Source organism: Camellia sinensis, chromosome 14, assembly GCF_055761805.1.
Source record: "Camellia sinensis isolate YWXY chromosome 14, ASM5576180v1, whole genome shotgun sequence".
Lineage (NCBI taxonomy): Eukaryota > Viridiplantae > Streptophyta > Magnoliopsida > Ericales > Theaceae > Camellia > Camellia sinensis.
In genome coordinates this window covers 28,492,101-28,504,613 of record NC_138974.1, presented here as the reverse complement: position 1 = coordinate 28,504,613, position 12,513 = coordinate 28,492,101, and positions in this window count along the sequence as shown.

Genomic DNA, 12,513 nt, shown 5'->3' with positions numbered 1-12,513 from the left:
TGAGGAACAAGGAACCGCGACCATTTCAAGTTTGAATAATGCTAGGATATCAAATATTTTATCAAATATTTTGCCTGAGGGTAGGATCTTATGGGATTCACATCCACATGAGACCCACATGGTGCCCACATGGTTTGGATCCTACACCTATGTGAGATATTTGATAAAATATTTGAGATTTCTAGCATTACTCTTCAAGTTTTCCTTTTCTTAGATTTTTTTTTTTCTATTTTATTGTTGAGGGTATTTTTGTCTTCTCATATATTATGTTAAAAGAGTTAACTTTTGAAATCCTTAAGAAGTGGCGCTTGTCTTTTTTTCATGCTAGTGTTTAATAGATTTGTGTATTTTACTCAAAAAAAATATCAATTTTCCATTGAGAATTGCTAACTAAATCAAATGCTTGAATAACACATGCTCATTCTCACTTAAGTTTTATTTTTTATTTTTTTATCAAAAAAAATTAATAATTAATTATTAGATTAACGTCTCGCAAGAATTGAACTTCCCCAATCACTTTTTACAAGCAATTATGTCTTGCCCTCATGCCTACCAAACCACAAGGCTTTGGACTTCCTCAAATATATTCTAATAGTAATCACATGCGCTTTGTCTCATTAATAACCAAACTAACGCCTCGTTTGGGATTTAATATTTTAACTAAAAAGTTAAAAAGTCATTATAAGTTGTCACATTATTTTCTCTATTTTTTTATACATCTTTTTGAAAAAAATCAAAAAGTTACTAAAATAACTTATTTCCAAACTAGGCTTAAGTACAATATCAATGCTCATTTGTTTCAAGGAATTAGATTAATTAAAGGGACATGTCAATTAAGGCAAAATTGGTAATCCCATTTTGATCATGAAATAAGTGTGTACTAGTAATTTAAATTTAATATGATAAGGCTCCAAATTAATCCCACGAATACATAAAATTCAGAAGAATATGTGAGTGATTCATAGACATTGTTCTATTTCAAATGAATTTAGATCACATATTTTAATTCCAAATAAAAATCTATATATATATATATATATTGTCTGTATTTGTAGCATTCGGCAAAACAAAAATGCTTGGGAGCATTAGGGGGAGCACTAATGAGTTAGCCCCCCATGATGTGATGGGTGTCTCTTTTTTTTTTCTTTTTCTTTTTTATATTTTCACCTCATTAGAGCTATTAGTGCTCTATTATTTAGAGCTCCCAATCACTTCTATTCGGCAAAATTATCCCCTCTGGTTAAGTTATCTGACATTTATTTTACAGATTACTTGTCCTATCAATACTTATAAGTCCTCATATGTAACGTCCCAACCTTCCTGTACGGGGGTTAAATATTCTCTCCAAGTCTTTGCTTGAAAAGGTCAGGACGTCCTTTTCCTCAATCTTCCCTTTCTTCACGGCAGGCTGAACGGAGAGCACCTCCCTCATGTGCTCGGCTTTCTTGATCATCCCTCTTAGCTCACAGACCCTTGCCGGCTCAATGATGCCATGGATGACACTGATTACGCCCTGCGATGCTGCATCCAAGGCGGTGAGGCCGATTGGCTCGGCTTGTTCCTGGGGAGCGGCTCTCATACCGCCGTCTATGTACTGGTCCAGATGCCCTGCCGCCACCAACTCCTTCAAATGTTGTTTGAGTGGCACACAGTCCTCCATTTGGTGCCCTCGTTCTTCATGAAAGGTGCAGCGATACCTCAAGTTAAAGCCTCTTTGCGTGTTTCCCAACTTGGTCGACCATCGGAACCTCAGATTTCACTCAGGATGCGGTAAATAGGGATTTTAAAGATCATGGTGATGCCGGTTCGCGCCTTCAACTTTCTCTTGGCATCTTCCTCTTCATCACGAGGAACGTTAGCTCGATCGTTTCTGCGACCTTTGTTCCTATCATCGCGATTTGAACCACAACGTTGATTCTTTGACTGGTCATTCAGGCGGTTGTCCTCCTGTCCTACCGAGTGAACCTTCTCCGCCACTCTTTTGTCCGCTCCGACCGGATTTGCCTCTCGGTTGCGGTGGCGGCATCGTCCTCTACTTGGATGTGTTCGTTGATCCGCTGCATTAAAGATTCCATTGTAGTGGGTTGGTACATCGTAAGCGAATCTCGCAGCCTATGCCCGACTGAGAGACCCCGCTTGTATTGGGTGATCGCCAGATTGGTGGGCAGTCGAGGATCTCATTGTAGGTTTCCCAGTACTTGGCATTGTATGCCTTCAAAGAGCCTCTAGATTCCATCTTAACGCTTAGGAGATGGTCGACCTCCTTCGGTGTTCGAGTGTTGGTTTTGAATTTGGTGACGAAGGCCTCTGCCAGTTGTTGCCATCCCTCGATCCTCTCCTCTGGAAGCCTCTTGAACCATTTGAGGCCCAGTTCTCCCAAGCTTGTTGTGAATATGAGGCACATCGAGGCGTCATTGCGCCGATGTCCTTCCATTACTTGCCAGTAATGACTCGCGTGCATGTACGAATCTGTCTTGCCGTCGTACAACGTGAACTTAGGTTGGTGGAATCCGGAAAGGAGCGGCGTGCTCTCAATTTCTAGGGACAGCAGGGTAGCGGAAAGTCTCGCTAGCTCTCTGTCCCCTGGTGCTCTCACCCTAGGCGCTGGCATTGCCACTTCCTCACAACAACGGATCTGGGAGCTCAGCCTTTGCAATGCCGGCAGCCTATGGGTCTTTCTACGACGAGCCCTCTCCTCCAACACATCTCTCAGGTCTCCCGAATGGATAGAGAAAGAGTATCTCGACGTCGACGCGGGGCGTAAAGGACAGTAGCTGATGTCGCGTGTATGAGATCTTCCCCCCTACGGGTTGGAGTCCCCTACCCCATAGCTTCTGGTGATAGAGAGAAAAGACGTCCTGTCGTGGCGGCAACTACCAGAGCAAGGGGGCGGGGTGCACTCACTGAGGTTGCCTTCTCCAACAACACCCTTCCCCTTCATCTGGCACTTCAATGCCTCTATTTCAGCTGCCCTCTTGCCAATGAGAACATCCTGGTCCTTGAGTTTGTGCTCCAGGTGCTGAGCATGCGATTCTCCCCGTCATCGGTGGCCCTCTGGACTCTTCGAGTGATCAGTACTCCTTGCGCGTTTGTCGCGCGCACCCCTGGAAAAGGTCTCCAAGCCTGCCATTGTAGGAATAGCAGGAGGGCCATCTCTCCGTCGGACAGACTCCGGCGTAACACCGTCGACAACGAACAGTGGAGTTTTGTCATGGTTAGCCATGGAAACGGCTGAAGAAGCTGGAAGAGCAAGGTTTGTCTGTCAAAGTTCTTCCCACAGGTGGCGCCAATTATATGAGGGTTAAATATTCTCTGTTCTCCATACTCCTTGCACTCGAGCTTTACACAGTGTCGTTAGGCCTGAAAACAAAAAGACGGTGAGCTGCCGAATAAACCCTCCGACGATCAAGTTAGCACACTTGAGGAACAGAGCACATTATTAGAGAGAGAGAGGGGGGGGAGTGTCTAATTCCAGATTGCTTACCTCCAATGTCTCTCATTCCTCCTTTTTCTAGGCTGGCCATGCAGCCTCAGGGATTGTGGGCGCACTACCTCTGCTGTCCTTCCCTGGACAGGTGGTAGTGCTCCCCTCCACCTACCTTACGCGTGTAAAGGCCAAAACCTCCAAACAGCATGTGTAGAACTGCCAAACGGTATTGACGCGTGCCAAGAGTGGATTTCCCCTCCATCACACCATTGGTCTAGGTGGCACACTCAACCGGGATATCATGACCGACCTATCCCTTGGAAAGAAACACCACCATGACTGGGACGGCCGAACTGTAAGAAGTCGGTCCATCCGAACTGACTGGCCGTGAGGCGTGCCGGCCTTCGTCTCGGTCTAAATTCATTCCGGGCTGTGGTTGGCTCGGTCCAGACGCTCCATTGCGGATCCAACCGAATACCTAGTCGAATCACAGCTCGGTTGGGCACATGCATGTCTTCGCACTCTGGTCAGCGACATAGCTCGGCCAAACGTGATAGCCCGAAAGGCTGTGTAGATTCGGTTCGGTGCCATAGCCCGGCGCAAATCTCCCTCTCACTTCCCTAGTACTATTTGGGAGATAAATTTTCAAAAAAAAAAAAAATCTTGGGAGAAAGAGTTTAGAAATTTTTTTGATTTATTTGGTTGTATATTTTGGAAATGGTTTTCAAGTATGAGAGTTTGAGATGATTTAATATTTTGTTATACTTGAGTAGATATATGTAAGAGAAAAAGTGATTGAAAAATATAGAGAAGAGAGAAAAAATAATTGATTGATGTGTAGGAGAGAGAGTGATTTTGAAAAAAAAAATTCAAAAAAATTTCAACTAAACAAAATTTTGAAATTTTTTTTCAAAATTTTGTTTTGAGAGTTAAACCAAACAAGGTCCTAATCTCTCTCTCTCTAACCAAAACATAATACTCCCACAATAATTCCATAGTACGCGTAACATCCTCCATAGGTTCATGTACCAAGAACACACACCGGGGCGTCAAGAAACCTCAAGGTAGGTTTAGCAAGGGTTACTATCATAGTTATCAAAAATTTTACGATTAACAATTTAATTAATGATTCGATACATGATTTTATATAAATCAACATGAACCTATAGATAAATTTACTATTTAAAACAAAATTGGAGATGTATCTTAGAATTCACGATTCAATTCAGAATGTACGATTCATACGAATTTGGAATATATTTGGAATTTGGAACTAAAATATTCTAAACCATTTTTGCCTCTCTTTTTTTAGTTAAAAATGTCGAAGTATAATCTTTAAGAGTGCTTAGTTAAATAATTAAATAGTTGCCAATAATCGTGAATGATCATTTGTTCAAGGATCTTGCACATTTTTTTCATAAAAAATAAAAAAATATTTTCAAACATATTCAGTGTGTTTGGTTTCAATTTTCTGAAAACTGAATTTTTTGTTTTCCGTGTTTTTTTTATTTTTTGTGAATATTTTTTAAATTTTGAGCATTTTTTTTAGTTTTTTAAATGCACCTTACTTAGATATATCTGAAAAGTAAAATATTTGTGAAAAAAATATTTTAAAAAATATACTGAATTTTTATATTTTTGGTATTTAGTGAATTTTTTAAAGATTTTTTTTCGCGAAATGCATAGTTTTCAAGTGTATTTATATTAGATGTGTTTAAAAATTAAAAAAATTGTTAAAAATATTAAAAAGATTCAATAAAAACAAAAAAGTAAGAAAAATAAAAAAGTAAAATTTTCTGAAAAATATTTTCAAAAAATTGAAAAAAAATATAATGATTATTAATTTTTTCACCTCATATTTTAATAAAAAAATTACTAAAAAAACAATTTTTCAAACGAGCTCTTACTTCACCGTTAAACAATTACTATTCAATATTAGGGGTGTTTCCAAATTAAAAAAAAAAAAAAAAAAAAAATAGGAGTGTTTTAGTTTTAAAGTAAATCAAGAATTCTTACTTCACCGCTAAACTATTACCTTTCAATATGAGGGGTGTTTCCAACAAAACAAATAAAAAAATAGGAGTGTTTTAGTTTTAAAGTAAATCAAGAATTAAATCGATTTGTTATTGGTTAAAAAAATTTAAAATTGTAACTAAATTGTATGTAATTGGATTAAATTGAATCATAAAATTCAATTTGATTCAAAGTTTTAAAAAATTTATATAACACGAAATATGGTATATACTTTATAGGGTAAACTACAAACACCCCTTGAACTATTATTTCTTGTGATTTGTAAAATTACAAATACCCCATTGTTAAAAAAATTTATTTAACACTATTAGTAGAAAAAAATAAAATTTCTAACTACTCTCTTATACAACAATAAAATTATAGGAGATTTGATGATAGACACCTCACTATCTAATTTGACTTTCAAAATGACAAAAGTTATATAGGTACTTTCAAAATCACCTAATATTTTAAAATTTGTTTATTTTACTATATTACCTTCATATCTATTAGCTCTTCTATTAAGCCATTCTCACCGTGTATTTCAGAATAAAATTTTACTTTGAATCATAGTAAACCTTACTCTGAATCAGAGTAAAATTTTATATCGTTAAACAAATCAATTTGTTTTTAACCAGAGTAAAATTTTGATTTGAATCGTAGTAAATCAGAGTAAAGTTTACTATGATTCAAAGTAAAATTCGATATTGTTAAGCAAATCAACATGTTTTTAACAAGAGTAAAATTTTACTATTACAAAAAATAAAATGCATACTAAATGAATGAACCAGAGTCAAATTTTACTCTAAGATCTATTAACAAATAAATAAATAAATAAAAAGCCAATTGGAAACAACAAGGCGACATCTATAGCTCAGATTCATGTTCTCCATATCTATTACAATCTGTCTCATTTTCATCAACATCAACACAAGGGGGATAAAAAAAAAAAAAAAAAGAAAAAAGAATATCTGTTGCAATATGTTTCTTTATCTACATCATCATCATCAACACAACAACAAATAAAATGAAAAAAAAAAGAAAAAAAAAATCATATTATCATCTACATCCAGTGAAGGCTAACAACTTAGATATATGTTATTGATCTAAGAAATTTCAAGAGAGAAAAACGAAGTCTATGTAACAGTGGAGCAAAAGTTCAAAAAATCTGAAGTAAATTATGTGGAGAAGCCCAAAATCATAAAATCAAATGAACATATATTTACATATATACATAATTTTGTTGTATAATGTGTATGAGCTCTAATGAAATCGGTGCTGAAGCTTTATCTGGTCCTAATAGAGAGAGAGAGAGTCGTGAATCAAAGGAGACCGTCAATGGAGTTTGAGACTTGGATCCTGCTGAAAAGAGAAGGAGCAGGTTTCGAGTATCGATTGGAGCTTTCTACGATCTATTTGTGATCTCAGATCTGAGGATGAAGATGCCTTATGTCGATCTGTGTAGATCTGAGATTTAAGATTTGTGTCGATCTCTCTAATCGATCTGCAATGGCAGAGAATCCATCACCACCACCACCTTTGTTCCATCTTGGTTCTTCGGAACTGTGAGAGAGAGAAAAAGAGGAGTGGTGAGTCAAAGCAACGATGTCGTCTGTAAACCACTGTGAAACACCGGAACATAGCTGTTGTTGCCGCCATGTGTGAAGCAGAGGAGAGAGACGGAGAAGGTGGGGAGAGAGTGGGCGGAGAAGGTAGGAAGATTTAGTTGAGGATATAATAGTCTGATAAAATATTTAAATAATAAATTTTGTCTTTTATGCAAGACTTTATAATTATGAGGGAGTTTAGAAAGTACAATTTTTTTCTTAGTCCTTTTAACAATGAAAGGAATGTAAGGGAGGATTATAGCCAAATTTCCCAATTATAATTATCTGAATTGCTAATTGACATATATTTTTAATAAAATGGGCAATCCATAATTTATTATCTGAATTGCTAATTGAAATATATAGAAACAACTACTCTCCTATATATCATTAAAAACTATTAGCCGACTTGATAATTTATTAATAAAATGAGTAATTTGTTATGCAATTATAAACTTGAAAAGGCCAAATATAATTTTTAAAATCACAAGAAGCAATCCATATTTTAAAAATCTCAGATAGTGTATTTGTAATTTATCCCTATCATTTTTTTCTCCCTCATTTCAACTATAATGTTAGTATTATTTTTTAGATATAATTTTTGAGATTACACTCTAAAATTTGATCCATTCTATATGTACAGAATTAAAACATGACTCACATAACACTTAAAATAGATTCAATCACATATTATATTTTTTGTATTTTAGTTATGTTCAATTTTCATTTCTCGAAAAAATAACGACCACGTAAGGTAATTAAAAGATATATGAACCAATTAACTAGTGTTGGGATATACCTCCTTATTAGAGTGTGGGACCCAATTGGTTTGTTAAAGAATTTTAATTTGGCTTGGTTTAGGTATAATATATTTTTATATATTATATTTGTGGAGATCCAATTCAATTTGGATACAATTAGGATTTGTTTACAAAACCTAAGATTTAATAACATATATATATATATATATATATATATATATATATATATATATTGTTTTGTACTTCACAAAAAAGGAGGACAATTCGAAGCACTGTGCGGCTGGCTGATTTGTGTTGGTATGCTCTCGGATAATTTCGGCAACGTGTGTATTGGTTTGGTTCGGCTTTCGGTTCTATTTTGGTTTGTTATTTTGGATCTTCTTCAACTCTGGTTCAGAAGATTTTGGTTCATCTATTTGGTGAGGTCTTTCCTCTTTGTTTATTTGTGATTATTTGAAATTCACCTAAGGGTGATTTTGTGAGACTATTAGTGTCTCGTTTGTAATCGTTTGGAACTTATTTGGTTGATAGTGGAATCGGATTTCGATCCCGTGGACGTACCTCACATTGAGGGAACCACGTAAAATTCTTGTGTTGCCTTTGATTTAATTTTTCCGCATTAGTTTTTATTCTCATTGATTGATTTACTTGTAGAGAATCACATCGATTTTCTCTAACAACTGGTATCAGAGCTTACGGTTTATTTTAGATCTATTTATTTGTGTAAATCAATGGAGGGGAATGTGGGTCGTATGTCTAGCTTCAATGGAAGCAATTAGGTAACTTGGAAAACTAAAATGGAGGACCTATTATTTTGTAAACATTTATATGGACCCATTGAGGGTGATAATGGCAAACCCGAGGGTATGAAAGATGATGAATGGAATAGGCTTAATCGAAAAGCCGTTGGAGTTATCCGTCAATGGATTGATGACAGTGTGTTTCATCATGTTGCTACTGAAACTTCAGTACATGATTTATGGAAAAAATTAGAGGGCCTTTATGATAGGAAATCAGCCACAAATAAAGCTTTTCTGTTTCGTAAGTTGGTTAATTTAAAATATAAAGAAGGCAGCCCTATTCCGGAACATCTGAATGAAATAAAGAGTATTGTTAACCAACTTGCTTCTATGAAAATTGTTTTTGATGATGAGTTGCAGGCTTTGATGCTACTTAGTTCTTTGCCCGAAAGTTGGGAGACTTTGGTTGTGACCGTCAGTAATTCGGCGCCCGATGGAGTTGTCACAATGGGCCAAGTCACTAGTAGCCTGTTGAATGAAGAAACAAGAAGAAAATCAGCGGGTTCCTCTCATTCAGAAGCATTTGTTATGAGAGGCCGAAGCAAAACAAGGGGGAGGAGTAAGACTCCTCATGGTCGTGATCAAAGCCGTGACAAATCGAAAGATGGTTCTTTTTCAAAGAAAGACATTGAGTGCCATTATTGCCATGAGAAAGGGCACATGAAGCGAGAATGCCGAAAACTCAAGAATAAAGAGAAAAGGCGTGATAAAAGTGTGGATAAGAAGCAAGAAGACACAACAGCAGTTACTACCAATGGTGATCTCATGGTCGTTTGTGAAGATGATTGTATCAATTTTGTGGGCCAAGAGAGCAATTGGGTGATTGATTCCGGTGCTTCTTTTCATGTGACTTCTCGAGTTGATTTCTTCACTACCTACACCGAAGGAGATTATGGTTTTGTTCGAATGGGTAATGAAGGTTTGTCCAAGATTATTGGCATGGGTGATGTTTGCTTGGAAACAAATTTGGGCTGCAAGTTGTTGCTTAAAGATGTGAGGCATGTTCCCGACATTCGCCTCAATTTAATCTCTACCGGGAAGCTAGATGATGAAGGCTACAACAACAAATTTGGTGATGGAATATGGAAGCTCACAAAGGGTTCCTTGGTGGTGGCTAAGTGTAAGAAGACTCATACACTTTATTCGATGCAAGGAAAAATTTATAAAGGTGTTGTCAATGCACTTGAAGAAGATACTTCTACTGAATTATGGCACAAGCGGCTTGGCCATATGAGTGAAAAGGGGCTGCAAGTATTGTTCAAGAAAGAGCTTCTACCCGGTTTGAAAGGTACACATCTTAAAACTTGTGTTCATTGTTTGGCGGGTAAACAACATAGAGTTTCTTTTCATAAAAATGTTGTTTCTAGAAAAGAAAATGTTTTGGAGTTGATTCATTCTGATGTTTGTGGTCCTTTAAAAGTTAGAACACATAGTGGTGCACTTTATTTTGTTACTTTCATTGATGATTATTCAAGGAAAGTTTGGGCTTTTCTACTAAAAGCTAAAGATCAAGTTCTAGAAGTATTTAAGCATTTTCAGGCCATGGTTGAAAGAGAAACAGGGCAGAAATTGAAGTGCATCCGATCAGACAATGGTGGTGAATACATTGGGCCATTTGATGAGTATTGTCGCAGCCAAGGTATTCGGCACCAAAAGACAGTTAAGAAGACTCCTCAACAAAATGGAGTTGCCGAGAGAATGAACCGCACCATTGTGGAAAGAACAAGGTGTTTGCTTTCACAAGCTAAATTGCCAAGATACTTTTGGGGTGAGGCATTGAAGACAGCGGTTGACGTGATCAATTTGTCTCCTTCCTATCCATTGAATGGTGATGTTCCAGAAAGAGTTTGGACCGGTAAAGATGTATCTTATGAGCACTTGAGAGTGTTTGGTTGCCGAGCTTTTGTTCACATTCCAAAAGATGAGAGGTCCAAGCTTGATAGCAAGTCAAGACAATGTATTTTTCTTGGCTATGGGCGTGATGAATTTGGGTATAGATTGTGGGATCCGGTCGACAAGAAAGTCATTCGAAGCCGTGATGTTGTGTTTCTTGAAGACCAAACAATTGAAGACTTTGGCAAAGGTGATCAACCGGTGCCAAAAACTAGTGATCTCATTGACATGGATTCATCTCCTTCATCTTCAGTTGATGATGAAAACGGGGGAGATGTGCAGCCACCTATTGAAAATGTAGAGGATGATGCTAATTCTAATGAAGTTGAGCCAGAAATTGAGGAAGAGAATCCAACTCAAGAACCGCCACCACAACTTGAGTTAAGAAAATCTACAAGGGACCGACAACCTTCAAGAAAGTATCCTCCCAATGAATTTGTGTTGATTTCTTATCAAGGGGAGCCTGAGAGCTACCAAGAAGCAATTGAGCATGCAAAGAAAGGTGATTGGAAAAAGGCCATGGAAGAGGAGATGAATTCTTTAGTTGAAAATCACACTTATGATTTAGTGAAGTTGCCTAAAGGGAGGAAAATTCTGAAAAATAAGTGGGTCTTTAAATTGAAGAATGATGGCAAAAATCTGAGGTACAAGGCACGTCTTGTTGTGAAAGGCTTTGGGCAAAAGAAAGGCATTGATTTTGATGAAATTTTCTCACCGGTTGTAAAGATGTCTTCTATTCGGGTTGTACTTGGCATGGCTGCAAGTATGAACCTTGAAGTTGAACAACTTGATGTGAAGACCGCATTTCTTCATGGTGATCTTGAAGAAGAAATTTACATGGAGCAACCGGAAGGCTTTGTGGAAAAAGGGAAAGAGAAATTTGTTTGCAAATTGAAGAAAAGTTTGTATGGTCTCAAGCAAGCCCCGCGGCAATGGTACAAAAAATTTGACTCTTTCATGATGAATAATGGTTTTTTTAAAACCACTTCGGACCATTGTGTGTTTGTGAAAAATTTTCCAGATGGTAAATTTATTATTCTTTTGCTTTATGTTGATGACATGTTAATTGTGGGTCAAGATTCTACCATGATAAACAGGTTGAAATTGGAGTTGAGCAAGTCTTTTGCTATGAAAGATTTGGGACCGGCAAAGCAAATTCTTGGTATGAAAATTGTTCGTGATCGCAAAGAGGGGCTGATTTGGTTGTCTCAAGAAAGCTACATCGAGAAAGTTCTTGAGAGGTTTAATATGGATAAAGCAAAGCCGGTTAGTTGTCCACTTGCGGGTCACTTCAAACTTAGTTCGAATCAATGTCCTACAAGTGAGAAAGACAAAGAAGAGATGTTGAAAGTTCCTTATGCTTCAGCAGTTGGTTCTTTGATGTATGCCATGGTTTGTACAAGGCCGGATATTGCTCACGCCGTTGGTGTGGTGAGTCGTTTTCTCTCTAATCCAGGTAAAGAACATTGGGCAGCGGTAAAATGGATTCTAAGGTATCTTCGAGGGACTTCGAAGGTGTGTTTGTATTTTGGGGATGGTAAGCCGATGCTTGATGGGTTCACAGATTCTAACATGGCTGGTGATGTTGATTCTCGGAAATCTACTTCGGGGTATTTGATGACTTTTGCAGGGGGAGCTGTGGCATGGCAATCTAAATTACAAAAATGTGTTGCTCTCTCAACTACCGAAGCTGAATTTATTGCTATTACAGAAGCTTGCAAAGAAGAGTTATGGTTGAAGAAATTTTTGCAAGAGTTGGGTTTAAAGCAAGAAAAGTATGTGCTTTATTGTGATAGTCAAAGTGTTATTCACTTGAGTAAAAATTCTACTTTTCATTCGAGATCAAAACACATTGATGTGAGATATCATTGGATTCGTGATGTGTTAGATTCGAAATTGTTGCAACTCGAAAAGGTTCACACAGATGATAATATTTCAGATATGTTGACAAAGACTTTGTCGAGGGACAAACATTTAAAGTGTCGAACTTTGGCGGGTATGGTTGATCTCTC